The sequence below is a fragment of the Phalacrocorax aristotelis genome, chromosome 4 (genome assembly GCF_949628215.1).
Source record: "Phalacrocorax aristotelis chromosome 4, bGulAri2.1, whole genome shotgun sequence".
Classification (NCBI taxonomy): Eukaryota; Metazoa; Chordata; class Aves; order Suliformes; family Phalacrocoracidae; genus Phalacrocorax; species Phalacrocorax aristotelis.
The window spans coordinates 53,138,600-53,156,855 of NC_134279.1; the positions used below are offsets into that span (position 1 = coordinate 53,138,600).

Consider the following 18,256-nt stretch of genomic DNA (forward strand, 5'->3'; position numbering starts at 1 on the left):
AGAGGAAGAATAAAAGTACCACAGTCAGTCAGGTGGAGACAACATACGTGGCTGACAAGAAAGCAAATATATGTGCAGCACAGCGCTGCTTTGCCTTTTAATCTTTTATAAATGTAACAGAGCATTTTACAAGGAGGATAAAACCCACTGACCGGTGGAGCCATCCCAGCAGTGGCATCCCCTCACGCTCGGCAGGGCTTTACTGCCTTTTTATCAGGCGGTGTATTAGGGAACTGGGCCAGCAGCTGCCTGTGCCAGGACTGGGGGACCTACGCAAGGACAGAAATGTATCCCATACTTTTTATTTATCAGAATTTTTGCCATTTAAGTGGGGAAGCTGTCACATCATTTATTGCTACCTCCATGTATTTTTCCCGTATGTGAAATAAGGATACATTTATCAGGGGGATCGAGGTTCAGCACTGCAGACCGAGAGGTTACCTTGAGAAGCACCTGAAGTGCCAAACTGCTGCTTTAAAAGCCCCGTCTCTGTGCCTGCGTGCTGCTTTCCCCCCAGTCTGACCACACACACCAAATTCACATGGCTATCAACTGCACGAGAAGCCCACTTGTTTTTTTACTGCATAGGAAGGATGAAGGAGCAAACAGAACATACAAACTTTATAGCCTCCTTCTTGGACATCACCTTGCACAGTGAGGTTGTCCTCCCTATTTTTTAGATCTCCTTACCAGCTGCAAGTTCATTTATTTAGTTTTCACATTAACACAGCTGACCAAGCAGGCTTTCAGATCTTGGTGAGGATAAAAAAAAAAAAAACCAACAAGAATATCTAGGAGCCAGTTCTCTTCCCAAGCGCACAATGCCCCTCTAACCAGGTTTTTGAGGCACCTGACTTAGCAAGGAGTTAAACTAAAGGTCACAGTTGCTGCCACCATCACCCACATCTAGGATCTGTACATGCAAGCTGTCCATTAGCAGCTCTGATAGGTGATTTTTGCGAAAGTAATTAAGAAATAATAAAACACTAGCGTAAGTAATTACAAGGGAAAAAATCATTGCACAGCTTGTGAGACATTCAAACTTCTTTAGGAAAGCTTCAAACTGGAAGCTGGAATGTGATGTTAAAATAAGTAAGGAACTGGCTAGTCTGAGTCTTCTATATTCTTAAGTTTAGCAGTATTCTGCAAAATGCATATGACTTGAACATCCTTGCTGGCAGTGTCACTGACAGTGCGCGACAGTAGTGTTTCACTTTCCTGAAGCTCAAAGGTGCCATTAGACATTAATTCCTCTCCTGAAATCCCCAAACCCACAAAGCCAGAAAATGTAGCCACTCAAGCTATGGATTCACCATGTAGCTATTTCAACATATTAGTGTGACTCCATTCCTGTTCTAAAAAAAACAATACTTCATCAGAAGTCAAGAGCAGACTACCAGATACCTGCAGCTGTTTGCAGCCGCTGTATCTCCTTCCCACTTCACGGGGGATCTCTGGTAGTGTTTAACAGAAATATCAAAGGTAAATATCACGGGAATGTTTTTGGAGGGCAACATTTGAACAGTAAAAGAAAAGAGCTTGCTTTCTTCAGTTACCAACTCCAGAAGATTACAAGGTGCCAGCACATGGTGGAATCATTCTATATTCTCCTGATATAAATCACCCAATGAAAAACCTGAAAACAGCCACTAAGCTTTTTATTCCTCATGTTTTTATTCCTCACATTTTTTATTGAAACAGAGGACTGCTTCCCATCCCCATATACCAAGAAGTTATAAACAAAACATATTGAGATAAGTTCCTCAAAGAAATTAATATCTTCAGTTTTCTTACCTCCCCAGGAAAAGCCTGACATCAGTTATTTTCTTACCCACCACATATTAGCCACTACAGAATACTAATTAAGGCAGCTTATCAATTGCCACGCAACACCACTACCTACTTGACATTATATTATTAATATTATAAATTACTGAAATTTGATGGCTCAGTTATTGAAAATTGGTAACTTCTTATAACAAGGAGTTTTTCCTGCAACTTTAAAAGATGGTTTGGAAAGAAAAAAACAAGCTGCCTCTTTTCGGCTGACCGATACCAACAATGCATGGTCGTACAAATGTAATTAACTGAGATACAAATGTAATTAAATGGGCTTAAAAAAACCCCCTGCAGTCAGGAAAGGGCATAAAACAGAAATCCAAGTGGCCTCTTTGTTTGTAGACTGACAGGTTAACAAAAGCTTCTGGCCTTAAAATCACAGGAGAGAGTTGAAACTTCTAAGTGATAAGAGAACAGTGGGTAATTGCAATTAATTGCTGAGAAGTGCAAAGCTGGCACCGCAGTCCCCGGAGGGTGCAACAAGCGGAGGCAGAATTCAACACGAGCTTTATCCATAGAGCACTGAGACCGAAAGCAAACACATACAAAGCAGCACGCATGAAGGTCACCAGATAACAGTTTCAATGATTAAACGCTGCTAGAGACCCCCCCAGCACCAGTCCCGAAGCACGCCTGGCTTGCCACCGTTTGCAGGTCTACTTGTGACGGTACAGCTATTGATTTCTTTAAATCCTGGCACCAGCATCCTTCCCCGCTGGACCAAATCTCTCAGATGTGAGACCACTGATGCTCTTCAATAAACAGCAATAAAAACATACACAGAAGAGTAACTCATAGTGGTGCCGAGCTGACCCCAGCACCTCTCAGCAAACCTCACAGACCCTGCCACACCTCCCAAAGGTGCTTTGAAGTACGTAACAGAAACACATACTCTTTTTGCCTCTTTCTGCAAGCACCCAATGACCAGGTGGTGAAACCTTGCGTGTGCCACCTCTGCTCCCACACCAGTACGTATGTGTCCCTGTTACAATCCCCTCTCCCAGCAGTTTGGGATGGCAGTGCAGCGGGGTGGCTTTTTAGGCAGATGCTGTAAGGTTGATATATGCGCAGGGACTGCAGAGCTAAGATTAGGCCAGCTGGTGGCGATCCATGAAATCATGGTCCCTAAAATTATTTTCCTAACATGTTATTTGGGATAAACATTAATTATATTATTTATTACATTGTATTTAACAATACACTTGTGTCAAAGATAACAAGAAGGGCTTCTTTAAATATATCAGCAGTAAGAGGAAGACTGGGGATACAGTGGCCCACTGCTGAACAAGGAAGGGGCCCTGCCAATGCAGGATGAAGAGAAGGCGGAGCTGCTGAATGCCTTCTTTGCCTCAGTCTTTACTGCCAAGGCTGGCCCTCAGGCATCTCAGCCCCCAGAGGAAAGAGGTCAAATTGGGACAAAGGAAGACTTACCATCAGTTGAGAAAGACTGGGTCAGAGATCACCTATGCAAACTGGACCCTCGCAAATCCATAGGCCCCAGTGGGATGCACCTGTGAGTGCTGAGGGAGCTGGCGGATGTTCTTGGCTGAGCCATTCTCCACCATCTTTGGAAGGTCATGGAGGACAGGAGAGGTGCCCGAGGACTGGAGGACAGCAAATGTCACTCCAATCTTCAAAAAGGGCAAGAAGGAAGATCCGGGGAACTATAGGCCAGTCAGCCTCATCTCCATCCCTGGAAAGGTGATGGAGCAGTTCATCCTGGAGGTCATCTCCAGGCATGTAGAGGAAAAGAAGGTTATCAGAAGTAGTCAACATGGATTCACCAAGGGGAGATCATGCTTGATCAACCTGATAGCCTCCTATGGTGGCGTGACTGGCTGGGTCGATGAAGGGAGAGCAGTGGATGTTGTCTATCTTGACTTCAGTAAAGCATTCGACACTGTCTCCCATAGCATCCTCACAAGCAAGCTAAGGAAGTGTGGGTTGGATGAGTGGACAGTGAGGTGGACAGAGAACTGGCTCAACAACAGAACTCAGAGGGTCGTGATCAATGGGGCAGAGTATGGATGGAGGCCTGACACTAGTGGTGTTCCCCAGGGGTCTGTGCTGGGTCCAGTCCTGTTTAATATATTCATCAATGACCTGGATGATGGGACAGAGTGTAACCTCAGCAAGTTTGCTGATGATACCGAACTGGGAAGAGTGGCTGATACACCAGAAGGCTGTGCTACCATCCAGTGAGACCTGGACAGGCTGGAGAGAACCTGGGGGAACCTGGTGAAATTCAACAAAAGCAAGTGCAAGGTCCTGCACCTGGGGAGGAACAACCCCATGCACCAGTACAGGCTGGGGGCTGAACTACTAGAAAGCGGCTCTGTTGAAAAGGACCTGGGAGTGCTGGTGGACAACAAGCTGACCATGAGCCAGCAATGTGCCCTTGTGGCCAAGGCGGCCAACGGTATCCTGGGCTGCATTAAAAGGCGTGTGGCCAGCAGGTCAAGAGGGGTTATCCTCCCCCTCTACTCAGCCCTAGTGAGACCACATTTGGAGTACTGTGTCCAGTTCTGGGCCCCCCAGTTTAAGAAGGACAGGGAACTGCTTGAGCAAGTCCAGCGGAGAGCTATGAAGATGATCAGGGGACTGGAGCATCTCCCTTATGAGGAAAGGTTGAGACACTTGGCTTTGTTTAGCCTGGACAAGAGAAGACTGAGGGGGGATCTTATCAATGCTTATAAGTATCTAAAGGGTGGGTGTCAAGAGGATGGGATCAAACTCTTTTCAGTGGCGCCCAATGACAGGAGATGGGGCAATGGACACAAGTTGGAACACAGGAAGTTCCACCTGAATATGAGGAAACACTTCTTTCCTGTGAGGGTGCCAGAGCAGTGGCACAGGCTGCCCAGGGAGGGTGTGGAGGCTCCTTCCCTGGAAATATTCAATACCTCCCTGTGCCCCCTGCTCTGGGTGTGCCTGCTCAAGCAGGGGGTTGGACAAGATGATCTCCAGAGGTGCCTTCCAACCCCTACCGTTCTGTGATTCTATGATTTACATATAGACACTTATTTATATAGACACACTCCCCTACTGTGTTATAACATTTTAATATATTATTATATAATTTAATAGGCCCTAATATTTACAACCACAGATGTAGAATCTACATTTGGAAAAATAATACTAGTGCTAGAATCCTTTCTGTACTTACATCTGTTGTAAATAAAAAGAAGAAGAACAACAACAACAGGCAGGGTTCTCTGGGGAGGGGACATTGTTCATTTGGAAGAGAGGAAGGAAGGGAATTAAACTGATTTACTAAATGACAGAAGTTAAAGCCAAGGCAAACAGCTTCCTAGGGCATTTCCCCCATTTTCATTCTGTTTCATTGTGGATGAAGCAACTTCGTAGTCTGAAAGTGCTGAACTTACAATGTTCTAAAGCCATAAATTATGGACTCGATATTGTATCCTAAATCATACAGCACTGCCAAACTAGACTGAATATTAAAAAAGCCTTGTCAATAGTTTTCTTGGGTTTTTTTTCAATTTGCCTACTAGAAAACAAGATTGAGATTTTTTGTTGCTGTTTTACAAAAAATACTTTTTCTTTAGGAAACTAGTCTGATTTCCTTCAAGTTCAGTGAGTGTTACCTAATATTTTTATAACTTCTTAATTTAAAATGAAGTTTTTCTGGAAACCCTAAACAATTGTCAGTTTAAATATTTAGAATATTAGCTGTCTCTCAAAAATGTTCATATGTTGGCTAACTCATTCTGAGCCTTGAATCCATCATGGCCCAAGTAAAGAAAATGCAGAAGGTGAAGAAATGCAGAAGTCAGTTACAGCCAGCAGCTATAAGGAACAGGAGACATCTACCTGACGGCCTTAGGTTAACCAAAAAAAGCAAAATACTGCAAAAATTTATCCAATGATACACAAACACATAAGATATTGCACCCAAAACGTTGCTTAAAATCATTATTCATGAGTTAATCACTAACAGGTTAGAGAATAAAAAAATTGAAGCTGACTTAATGGGCAGTTAGGCAACTTTTCTCTTCTTGTTTAGAAACAAAGGTTTAATTTGCCACACAGTAGTCATGCTCTGCTCCGAAGACCAAATGATTCGTTTCCTCACAATCCTTTCTAGTGCAGTCAGTACTCTATTATCAGCATGCTTCATGTAGGCTCTAGCAATGCAGATCTAGATGCAGATCTACAGTATATAAATATTAATCATTTCTAGAACATATCTTTATATAGAAAATATATTAAATTATGTTATTATAGCTGTGCGACTGAAGTAGTGGCAAGCTTAATGTCACCTTCTAACAGCTATATAACATGAGAAGACTTCACTGTGCTACTAATGTGGGGAACTTGCGTTAGTAGTTAGCATATGGCAAAAGTAATGGACTGAAATTTGTAAGAGCTACACAATAAAAGATCATCATCAACAGCAGAGTCCATGATATAATCTGTAAAGAACTGATTGCATGTATGTAATGGATAGTCATTGCTTGGGCTTTTCTGGGTATACTCTTATCCTTGCCACACGCAGTAAAGTTCTGCTGAAAGAAATGTGCAAGGCAAATTCAATATGCAACTGAGTTGTGTGGCTGGGCAAAACAGCGAGTCTGGTCCCTGGTAGAAGTGGGATTAGACACCTGTGGTCAGTTGTGCCCTCTGCCACGAGTGAGTAGCAATACCAAAACCAAACATAAATCTCAGAGAAACAAAGGTTCCCAAAGATCAAAAGTGGCCAGTGAGAGAGACTGGTCACTGGGACAAACAAATCTTGATGGGAAGAGTCAATGCTGCAGAACACCCCGGAAGCAAGAAGGATGTTTTTGTCCTTTTTGGCAGTAGAGACAAACATTAAATTATGGTGATAACATAGTCCCTAATTTTGGGTGTCCAGTGTAAAACATCTATGCCTGCTTTTTTGAAACTACTTAACACTATATGGTTATTTATATATTTAAAACACACTGATGACTGCAGTCAGAGTGTTAAGCAATTCTATTAGTTGGACAATTAAAATTAATTAGAAATCCTAACTGAGGTACCTACAAACTGAAAAACATAGAATTTAGAACCCCATGTGAACAGGTTAGTTTAAGTGATGTAGAGGTACACAGAAAATCCGTGGAGATAGAACGGATAGTCACTTATCAACAACTGGAGTTTCTTCAACATATAGAGTCTTATACTCATGTTCACATACAAAGCGTACGTATATGTATGTACATACACATATACATATGCAAACAAACTCTTCAGTAAAAAAATGCCTTTGACTCCAACATCGCCCATGGGCAGCACACACCTCATCCCTCTGTGTCTCCATGGAAAACAAGACTGACTTTAAAATCTCAGTTCCAAAAATTAATTCTTAGAACGCCGTCCTACACATGATCCACTGGCTTGAAGTAATTCAGATTGTCTGCTGTACCACGCAGGGCTTGTAAGACAAAAGTTTGGTGTTCTGGTGCTGGATGACTGGAAACCAAGTCTCTACCATTTCTTGACAAAAGAAGAGATGAGGATGAGGAGTAGAGGAGTAGAGAGGCATTCCCACCAAAATATTGGATGGGACTTCCCGTAATCAAAAGAGAATTCAAATCTGACCGCAAAATTGTGTTCAACCTGTCACAAGGGGTCTTACCGAGTCATGACAGTACAAAGGCAAATGTAACGCATATTCATGTGTATTGCAAGGTTCACCTAAGTGTGTGGTCATGTTGGCATAAGCATAGACTCCTGTCTTGTCCAGCGCTGACAAAACATCAAGTGTAAGCAGAGTAAGTACAGTAAGCAGAGTATGTCCTCCAGTTCTCAGTCAACCTATCTCTGGGTCAGCTGCCAATCATCAAATCTAGGCCAATACTTGCAAAGCCTGGCTTGTAGCGTACCATTAGATAAGATGTTTCCTATGCTCAGTGTGACAGCCAAAGAACCAAAGCTACAGAGAGTGAGCTGCACAAGCTCTATTCCTTCCCAGGAGAGCTGCCCTTCTCTAACCAGTCAGTGCTGTAAGGATGAAGAGCCATCCCATGTGCCTGAAAATGGATGACTGTTGTCACAAATATCCTGGAAGAGAATCTGAGAGCCACCTAGAGCTGAGATGGCTTTACCTTGTACTGGTTTTGGAGCTGGACTATGACAAATTAAAGGTGATTTCTCAAACCAGTCAAGCTTCAATTTGTAAATAAGCACATAAAATAATGCAAAATGGGGTCTAGCAGCTAATGCCACTGTCACCGTACTGGTTGACAAACAAAAGCATTTGGCATCCTGTCAGAGTCACAAATGGGTCTTCATCTTCTCTTTCGCTTGACAATGAAGAATAGTTCCATGAAAACACCTGGCATGAGAAAAAATTACTTCAGTGACCCTTCCAGCTTCCAGCGCAGCTACCTTTTATTGACACAGCCTCTGGTTGGAAGCGCTCCTGAAGAATGCCAGGAAAGGTGAGCTTTACGGCAGCGGGAGTCCATCCTCTAACTGCTGGAAAGGGTGTCGCAGCATGCAAGTGTCCAAGGGGATGTAATCCCAGGCCAAGCAGAGCCTCTGTTTCACGTCTGGAGAAATGTTTGCGCGCTCCAAAGCTTACCTACTTTTTTTTTTTCCCCCAAATGCGCTTGCAGGTATGACAAAAGCCATTACACAAACTCCACAAATCTCATCTCACTAATACTCTTTGACCACTGCCACTACAACAGGGTTACTCATCCTGCATCCACAGTAGCTTGTAACAAAAACCTGGAAGTGAGGAGGCTTTCCACCTTATCTGAGGAAACGCAATCACCTGAAGCATGCAGTTTGTCAAATATCAGGTGTCGGTATCAGGACACCAGACCCCAGTAACTCGTGACAGCATTCAGCAGGCTGTGTGGGTGCTTGAAAGATTAATCTACTTGCCAGAAAAAACACAGCAGGGTTGTTTAGTACAACCCACCATTGCACTGTCAACAGGGGATGCTGGAACAAGGTGGCTGGGAAGAACATCAAAACCCACACATACAGGCTGAGGGTGCCTGTCCTTCCTCCAAACAGAAGCAGCGGATGAAGCAATGACTGCCAAAGCTTCTGGGCTGAGAGCAGTATGGCACCGTTCATCATTAGAGCCCCCAGATGGGCCAGCGTAGGCTACAGCAAAATATCTACCAAGCCTGGAACACGGTCCTAAAAGAACACAAAAAAACAGACCAATTTTTTTTCTTAGCAACTTACGGTGCTCTGACAGCTCCGTGAAGTCCAAGTACAAGATTCCTCCTCAAGAATGGTACAAAAAAGTGCCTTATTATGAAAAAGTGTCTTATTTGCCACAAGAAGCAGGAATGGGAAGTAAAAGCTCTTATCTTTTGATCCTCTGGACATAAGAGGCAGCTCCTTTTCATAGCATTTGCAGGGTTGGGGAGGTACTAATGCTTCACACTGGGCTAGGTGGGAATTAGGACCTGATCTTTTATGTACTTCACTATTACCCACTGAAACAAAAAAAAAAAAAAACCAAATATTTTTAAAAGTCAGAATTGCAATAGCAAGCCTTAATTAGTTTTTGGTGCCTTTGGCTAAGCTTTTCATTTGAGGGTATGAAAAATGCTTTAATTAAGCCACCTTCTGCCTCAACTTTTCCATATATCTTCCTACTTCCGCACCAAATGCCACAGAACCAGAGACGACAGCTTTCTTCAGTACACAGCCATGACTCACACTGAGGGCAGATCCACCTTATGCACTCAGTAAAGCTTGGGTTACATCAGTAAAAGAAAATTCAATAATATCATTAAAGATTGAATTAAAATAAATACACACAAAGAGGGTAAATCCCTACAAGGGAACTTTAGTTCTGTCATTTCCTTTCTTTCACTTGCAAACTTGGCAATCTCCTTTGTCAAACAAACAAACAAACAAAAAGATTGAAAATGCTTCTTTTGCATCTTTTCTTTTGCATACCCACCCAGGAGCATTGGACAGTCTTTACATCCACAACGCTGATCTCAGTTACCTGAGATAACTGAAGAGCTGACAGAAGAGATGACTGAAGAGATAACAGGTGGTCATTCTCCACCTGAAAAGACCAAGAAATCATTTATGATGGATCTTCCAAAGCATGAATGCCAAGCATGGGCTCTCAGTTAAGGTTTAGAAGACCATGTAATCTTCAGAAGAAAGGCTCTTTGACAGTTTCCTCCAAGCTTTAATTATTTCTGTCCCATAGCCTCTGGTGTGACTTTCCCAGTTCTGTGATTTCCTCTCCCTTGACTCTTTGTTGTCTTTTCCTTACTTGTGCAATCCCAGTTTGCACTTGTCAAGACTTCTGGTATATTATGAGTCTCTGCCAGCAACCTAACTTTCCACCTACTGGCTTATTCTATATCCTATCCTTACCAAGTTTCAGTCATCTGCCCAAAAAGTCTTAGCCCCGCTTCACACTCTTCATGTCCCTTGTTCATGTGCTATCCTATTCATCACGTAGTCCCGTTCCTTGTGAAATCTTTACTCAAGCTCTCCAGTCCTCCTCTTCCCTCTGTCACTGGGATCTCAGGTTCCTCTCAAAGCCACCTGGCCCTTTGATCCCTCACATTTTCTGCCCCAGCACCAGCAGAGGAACCACTACAAAAGAAGAGAGGAGTGGGTGTCAGATTTGATCCTAAATGAGAGATTGCAGGGAAAGTGCTGAGCCTTTCTGCTCACACACCTGCTCACTTCGGGGATGTCACATACAGGCAATCACGCCAGCCACAGCAATTGTAAGGGGACAAGGTACAATCTGTTCAACACCAGGGAGCATAGATGTTGAGGATTCATAAGGCTAGAAGAGACCTCAAAGAGTAATCTGTTCCACCACACTGCTCTAGAAATAATTAAACTATATCTATGTTATTCCTCTGTTAATACTCAAACAACTTCTAATGATGCTAAAATCCTGAAAAACCCAATTCAGTGATCTATTCCATTGCTTCAGTTTCATTAATGCTGAACCTATTATGTATCATCTGGTTGAGCACAGGCATGGTGAACATTGTTTCACAACAGCTTTGTGACATTTGAAGGTTATCACGCCTTGTTCACCCTGCCACTCTTCTTTCATTGGAGCTGAAACAACCCCAGACCTTTCAACCTTCCTTCATAGGTCATATTTCCTAAATGTTTAATTATTTTCATCCTTTCCTCTGGATTTGCTCCAATTAACCCACATCTTTCTTGAAGTGTGCACCCCAGCTGGATATGGTCTTACAGCTGCAGAGAGATATTGCGTGGAGTGGAAGTATCATTTTTTGTGTCTTCCATGCTGGCATCCTATCTATTCAACACAATACAATGTTTGTCTTTATTGCAGCAGCTCCTCATGCAATCTACCATAAACCACAGCTCTTCTAATGAGTTTCCACCCAGTCCCTTCCTTAAACAGTTGATAACTACAATATCTTTGTCCTACTGAATAATTTATTCAATATTCAACTATACTGTGACACTATAGTCACAGTCCCTCTCTGGTTACGTGTCAGCTGTGGGTGGGGCAGGCACCACTGAGGTCGCTGTTGAAAATACTCTGTAGTACTGAGTGTTGAATAAAGGTGGAATCTCTCATTTTATTTGCTCAGGTTTCCACAGGTGCATGTGTAAAAACTACAATATTCTGAAGACATGGGCAGTCTTTCATGGCAATGGTAAAAACACAGATCTTTGATAACAGGACACTGCCTTAGCAGGATCTGGAGCCTAGATGCAAACCAGAATGACAATACCATGTTTCCTAAAGGTTTTGGGATATTTTTTTTTTAAACAAGGCGAACTAATTCTCAATTAATCATTTGGCTGAATTACAATAAAAATTAGCCTGAGTCATAAAGACATGTGATGAAATACAGCCTACATGGTTAAACCTTGGCAAAGTTATAAGCAACAGAAAAGAGGTTTTACAATGGGGAAGTCAGTTCAATTTTGTTGGCAGATGGTCCCACTCAACCCAACTATATCATGTGTGCGCCAACAGATACCCGCCGATACTATGGATTCATGTGGATTTCAATCACTATTTTTCTTTCTCTTCTGGGCCATACTGTTCCACAGATCACTGTGATTGTAACCTTTTTTTTTTTGCCCCTGTGCTAAAGAGTTTCAAACATGGTTTTATTAAAGGTCACAAAGAAAGACAGCATGTTACTTTGAAGAAAATCAGCTTTCTTTGAAGAGCAACATGAAACTCAGTGTCTTGTATGGCTCAGTTTGCTTTAATTCTTTTCATCACACTCCCTCCACATTTCAGCTTAACAATAAACATAATCTCTTACTTGCAGCATCCTCCTGCAGAGGCCTCACCACAAATCACTAGATTGAGCTGCTTCATGAAGCTACCCAAGCCTGACTGCTGACCTTCAACACATGCCGGGTAATGAAAAAGTTGCTCAGGCAGGTCAGCAAAGTGCACAGCATTTTGCACACCCGAACACTAAAGTGCGAGGAAAGCTTTTCCTTATTTGGTTCATTTTCATATAGTTTTTCTTACAGCAATAAACATGAAGAAAATAAAGCTTGTATATGTATTATCATTAAAATTATAAGCTTAACCATTTCAAAGCATCTTTGGGGTGTGAAGTATTTGACTTAACTGATTTTACTATAACCATGGCTTATCACAAATAAAGGTAGCCAACAGAAAAGTCATAACTACCCTTACTTAGCTATATCACTCTGCTCCATGAATTAAGATAAGCTGTACATGACTGTATTTTCTCAAATGGTCTCGTTAGAGACATGAAACTTGTACTTCTGTAGTTTGGCATACAGTATGCATATACAAAGGAGCAAATGAACTATGTTTAAAAATATATTGATGTACTTTGTGCATTTATAGTAGCATCTGAATCATCTTCACTTAATGTGTTGCGCAACTCCAGCATAAGGCATTTACCCAGGATAATATGCAGAAAGATCTTTACATTTTTCTTCCCACCGAACTTAATTAACAAATCGCTGTGATTCAGCCCACGTGACACACTCGCTCTTGAACAGCATTAATTAAAAATTATTTGCTACAAGTCAATTTTATTTCCTTGTCAGACTTAATCAATATAAGTGTAAATGCTGAATGTAAAGTATGGGTAAATGCGGTACGCTTCTGGCAAAATGTATTTCGGTTCTTAAACAAAGAAGTCGTGTGATATGCAATGTGGAGAATCAAAAGGAGTGGAGGTCCCATCAGGAAGTGATGGGAAACAATAAGCGTAAGGTCTACACAACAACTCATTGTTTCCTAAAGTCGGAACTCACAGAGTCTCCATGGGAAACAACACACTTTTATCCATCAGTAATTGATTTAAATGATAAATAAAAAAATAGAATTTTGCCCCTCCAGGGGAAGCACTAATGTAATTAAAGCTGACACTGTAACTTCGTTGCCTTCTATCACGTTATTCAAAACCAATGAATTCTAATGCACACTTCATACAACTTTATTAAACCTTATTAAAATACATGGCATCTATGACAATATATAGGTGTTTAGAGCATCCCTACATTTACATCACGCTGATGGAAGCTATTATGCTACTACATTGCCCTGCTTCTGCTGACTCTGAAGAGATCAACTGTACTTTTCTAACATGCCAGTAGTAGGCTTATCCATATTTGCTATAGCTCTCTTATTTGGGCCTTTGTGGAACACAGACTGTGCACTGATTTTGTGTGAGGGGAAAAAAAAAAATCCCTCCTAACAATCAAAGTCAGCTATTTTCAAATATGAATAGTTCAGAATATGAAAAAAAATCTTTCTCTTCTCTTGGCTTGTGAGGAAAAAAAGTCAAAACAGAGCCATTTAAGCTTACGCTGCCTATATAAAAATTCTGTTTATGTTAGACTTCATTGTTAAACAACAACAAACTATATTCATATTCATAAACTCATCATCACTTTTCAGTCAACGCTTATTATGCCATGTATTTCTTATTTAAAAAGAGCTTACCTGACACATCTACAGTGGGAATATATTGAAATAACCCTAAGCTACATTACTCACACAGATGTATCAGTTTTCAGTGACTGAGCTACCTGGCAAAACAGTGTTCAGAATGACTAAGAGGCAAAGCAGAAGAAACTGCAAAAGTTATTCTTACTGTTGCAATCAGAAGTGTGAAACTAAAAAGGCTGCTTTTCAGTCTCTGCAATTAAAATGAAGCATTATTGCCAAAGTAACAGTCCCTTTTAAAAGTAAATATATTTTGTTTAAGTTTTCAGGAACTGGTTGTTAAAAAAAAAAAAAAATTACTTCAGGTATTACCAATTCACCACTGCTACTACCTGCATAACCTCAAAGACAACAGACCAAAATAAGACCTATAAGGAACAAACTTAGGAAAAAAAAAAGAAAAAAGAAAAAACAGTCAACGTCTTAGCACAGAACACAGCAAGACATTCTTACTTTGCACCAACTGCATTTGCAATCAGTGCACTTTTAGAGATCCCATTATACAGCTGATAGGAAAAAAAAACAACCATTGCTCATAAGTGCGAAGCAATACCCTCTAAAATGCAGGATTGCCCAAATGGGTGTTTGAAAAGGGTCCTTAATTTGAGAACAAGATGCTTGGAGATACATTTTCCTCTTGGAGAAAAAAGACCCAATAACAACCAGCAGCAATCTCTTTGCTACGTGCCATATTTATTAACAAAGCTTTCAAGGTAATTCTTGTAATTATCGTCAGACTGGGACATAAATATACAAATCACTTTCCTATAAAGTTTTGAGACATGCCACAGTGTTAAATTCAAGCTCATTGTTGCAATGAAATATTCAGCCTCTAATCTGATAAATTGATAGGAGCCAAGGCAGAGTTGGGTTTGTCATTTTGATGAATTCCTGACCTAGATTCAAACCACGTAAAGTAAGTTACATGCAGAACTGCTAACTACTGCCTGTAAAAAAAAAATCAAAGGCTTTGATGAAGAAACTCACGATACCATTCATGCCCACTGATTAATGTTTTGATACAGTTAAAAGACTGCATTTTCTATGCAAGGGGCAATCAGAATTATGTCGGTGATGGGAATTTCTTGAGTCTGCATTACAAAATACCAACTAAAAGTCAGTTCTGACTCCAATTTTTCATGTTTAATCTATTAAAATATAGGACCTGCTACATGCTACTGCTAGCAGGTGGCTTAAATAGCTCAGATTCTAAGCAAAGAGCTTTTCTCATGCAATTGCTATACACTGTTTAAAATGAACACAGAAAATCTGTTCCGGAATATAACAAATTATATTACCTATCTAGCTGTTATCAACAGAAGAGCTGTTATTAGGCCTGTGGTTGCAAATTACTCTTCCCTTTCTCCACGCCCCCATCCCCCATCCGCCCAAGAGCGGATCACTTTCCGTGCCATTATTGTCAGGCATATTAAATTTTCAGGACGCACCGTTGTGGTTTCCAGGTCTCTATTTACCCCTCGAACAGCGTTTTTAACTGGACATTTTTACACTTAAAATGACAACGCAGAGGTGTAAGAACATTTCGCATACTACAGCTACAGAGGAGCAGATCGGTAACTGACTCGCGCTAATACCAAAAAGCCAAACCCTCATTCACTGAAAACCTCTTAACGATAGAGAAAAGATTCGTGTCGAAGATATTTCGGTCTCTAAAACTGACATTTTCTACCTGAGGAGATTGTGCAAGACAACCATTTCCCGTGCAAAATAATATTACCCCTAGCTTACCTGCTCCGGTTCCCAAGGCAAGGGCAAGGACCAGAGGCGATGTGCCACTGCCTTTCAGCCGTGAAAAGCAGCAGATTTCATAGCTCATTAAAACGTGACGGCACTTGTACGATAAATGGCTTACGGGAGCTTAAACAAAGCAATGCTGCTCTGGAGAAGCATCGTGTGAAACAAAGTCATCTTTCTGACAGCTCCGCTTTTCAGCAAAGCTGAAGGAATACCGGACTCGCGGGGAAAACGCTAACAAAGGAGGAGCAGAAGGAATTCGAAAGAACCAGCCCGGCCATTGAATTCCCCGGCAGCAATAAAGTAGCACCTTCCGAAAACCGCCCGCACGCCTCCTCACACCTTCCACCGAACAAAGGCAGCGGGACACGGGTAGGCGACGACTTACGTGGGGGATTTTTGCGGCTGTCCTCCCCGCGCCTTACCCGCCGCCGCGATCGCTCGCCCTTGGCACCAGCAAGCGAAACGCCCCACGCAGCAAAACCCGCCTCGGGTGGGCAGCACAAAGCGGCACGGGCGCGGGCACCCGCACGCCCACGCACACCCGCGCCTTCGGCGCGGCACCAGCCGGTCCCGCGGGGGGCGAACGCTGCCGGGCGGGGGGGAGGCGCTGCCGCCGCCGGGACGCGGGGCGCCGCGGGGGGCAGCCGGGCTCCGGGCGGCGGCGGGGGTCCCGCCCGCTGCCAGCGCCGCAGCGGCCGCGGGGGCCGGCGGGGCGCGGCGGGGTCCTTCCTACCTGCTCTGCCTCGCCGAGCGGCCGGAAGGGAAGAGCCGGTGGCTCCTGCCGGCGCGGGGTGCCGCAGCCGCCCCTCGGCTGCCGCCCCCGCCCAGTAGGTTGCCGCCCCGCCCGACAGATGCCCCCCCCCCCCCCCCGGTCGAATACCTCCCCTCCGGTCGGATGCCGCCCCCCCCACCAGATCGGATGCCCCGCCCGGGTCAGATGCCCCCCACCTTTCAGATGCTCCCCCCGTCGGATGCCGCCCCATAGCGGACGCCGCTGAGGGGCGCCTGCCGCCGCCGCCCCCCCAGCGCCGCGCCCCAGCCCGAACCAGCACCCCTCCCGAACCCCTGCCCTCGAACCAGCGTGTCCCCCTCCTTTTGCTGGGAGGGAAGGGGCAAGGCTGGATTTAGCCGGCTCAGCGGGATCCCGCTGATATTCGCACCATGTAGCCCCCCCTCACCCCACCCCACCACCCACTGCACTGTCTAAGCGGGAGAGATCCGCAGGCCAGGCTGCACCCCGGCTCTCAACCCTCGCTTGTTCGCATCTCACAGTAAAACCAAAGTCTGAATTCAGCGCCTGGCCAGCGCTAGAGCCAGACAAATTTTTATCCCCTTCATTTACAGACAAAATGGGAGGAACTACAAGAAACAGAACAAAAATGAGCTGTTCCCCAACACAGCAGCACAGAAAACAGCCTCCCTTCTTTCCCACGTCCTTAAATCCGGTGTTTGTACCAGCTCTTCCAGGGCTCCGCTCTTCCAATTCAGCTATGTATGCCAAGATTTTACCAGTGCTGGACGCTGGTTTCCTGAGGAGAACACAGTAAAATCAGATGCTGCACTTAGTTCCACCCAGACTCTGCCACTTTTTGAACCAAAATTGATTATGTGATTCATGACCTTCCACTGCTGAGAAAGATGTGTGTGGCCAGCCAGCTCTCCAGAGACTCGGATGCTCCCTGGACAAAAAGGCCACACAGCTTTGGATCCTGCCTGCCCCTTAGCTTATTGGCCCAGTCACAAGTGGTCCTTCTGCTATTCTTAAAAGGAACTGGGTCTTACAGAAAAATAAATAACACCCATGCTGGGTCAGATCAAAGAGCCATCTCACACATCTTCTTGTCTCTGACTGTGACCAAAACTGGATATTTTAAAGGAAGAACTTAGGTTCAGGGAAACAGTTACTGATACTCTCCCACTCCTTAGGGATTTGCAGCTCAGTGAATTCCCGAGTCAGAAGTAATATTCGTGCAAAGAACTAGTGATATGATTCTGGAATAAATATTGGTTGCTAGAAACCACTTTTACACCTGCAGGTGTCTAGAGATGACCGCTCATACAAGCCATGAGAGGTGCGTTCCCTTTTCAGTCTCCTCATGACTAAAGCCATAGTATACGGCCCACAGATCACCCAGAAATGAAGCTCATGCACCAGATCTAATATTTAGATGGATGTTAAGTATATCGACTGCTACCTTTACATTAGCAATTGCATATATATGTACTTATATCCAGAATATATGGATACAAACCACCTCAATTACCAGAAATGAATTTCGCAGCACTCCTTTGAAAGATTCAAGTTTTTTGCTGTGTTTTCCTTCGCTGCTATCGCAGCACTTATGGATTTTTAGGCAGTAGAAACGGGTGGTACGCATAGAAAACTTCAAAAGTAGCCACCAGAAAAGAGGTGAAGCCAGCCTTTGCCAGTGCCTTCAGATCGGTCAACTTGCTCAATTACATCAGGCCATTCTTGACAAAGGTCAATCTTTTCACTTTCCTGGAGGAGAAAATAAGCCAAAATGATTTTGGTGTTTGTTTCTGTTTTTTTAGAAACCAAAAATTTCTGGGAAGTGATGCAGTCACAAAGCTCAGTAGCAAAGTGATGGATGGGCTTCAGGAACACGTGGCTTTATTAGCAATCCTTTCACTTTGAGTTTATTAGATGTATCTGGAACTTCTGTGGAGAAACCCGAACCTGTTAAATACGTGCCACGATCGCTA

General features: G+C 43.3%; 1 protein-coding gene across 4 annotated transcripts in view; it reads right to left on the reverse strand.

The window, feature by feature from the left end:
- CRACD (capping protein inhibiting regulator of actin dynamics) overlaps positions 1-16,360 on the reverse strand; it is a 147,588-nt gene extending 131,228 nt beyond the window's left edge. For 2 of the 4 annotated variants that reach the window (XM_075091426.1, XM_075091423.1), the window contains exon 1: positions 16,266-16,360. The gene's annotated coding sequence lies outside the window, so the exon portion shown is untranslated. Of the gene's footprint in view, positions 1-15,523; positions 15,875-15,917; positions 16,103-16,265 lie in introns of those variants that run through there. The other 2 variants (XM_075091424.1, XM_075091425.1) reach the window with 2 other exon arrangements.
- Positions 16,361-18,256: the final 1,896 nt, after the last annotated feature.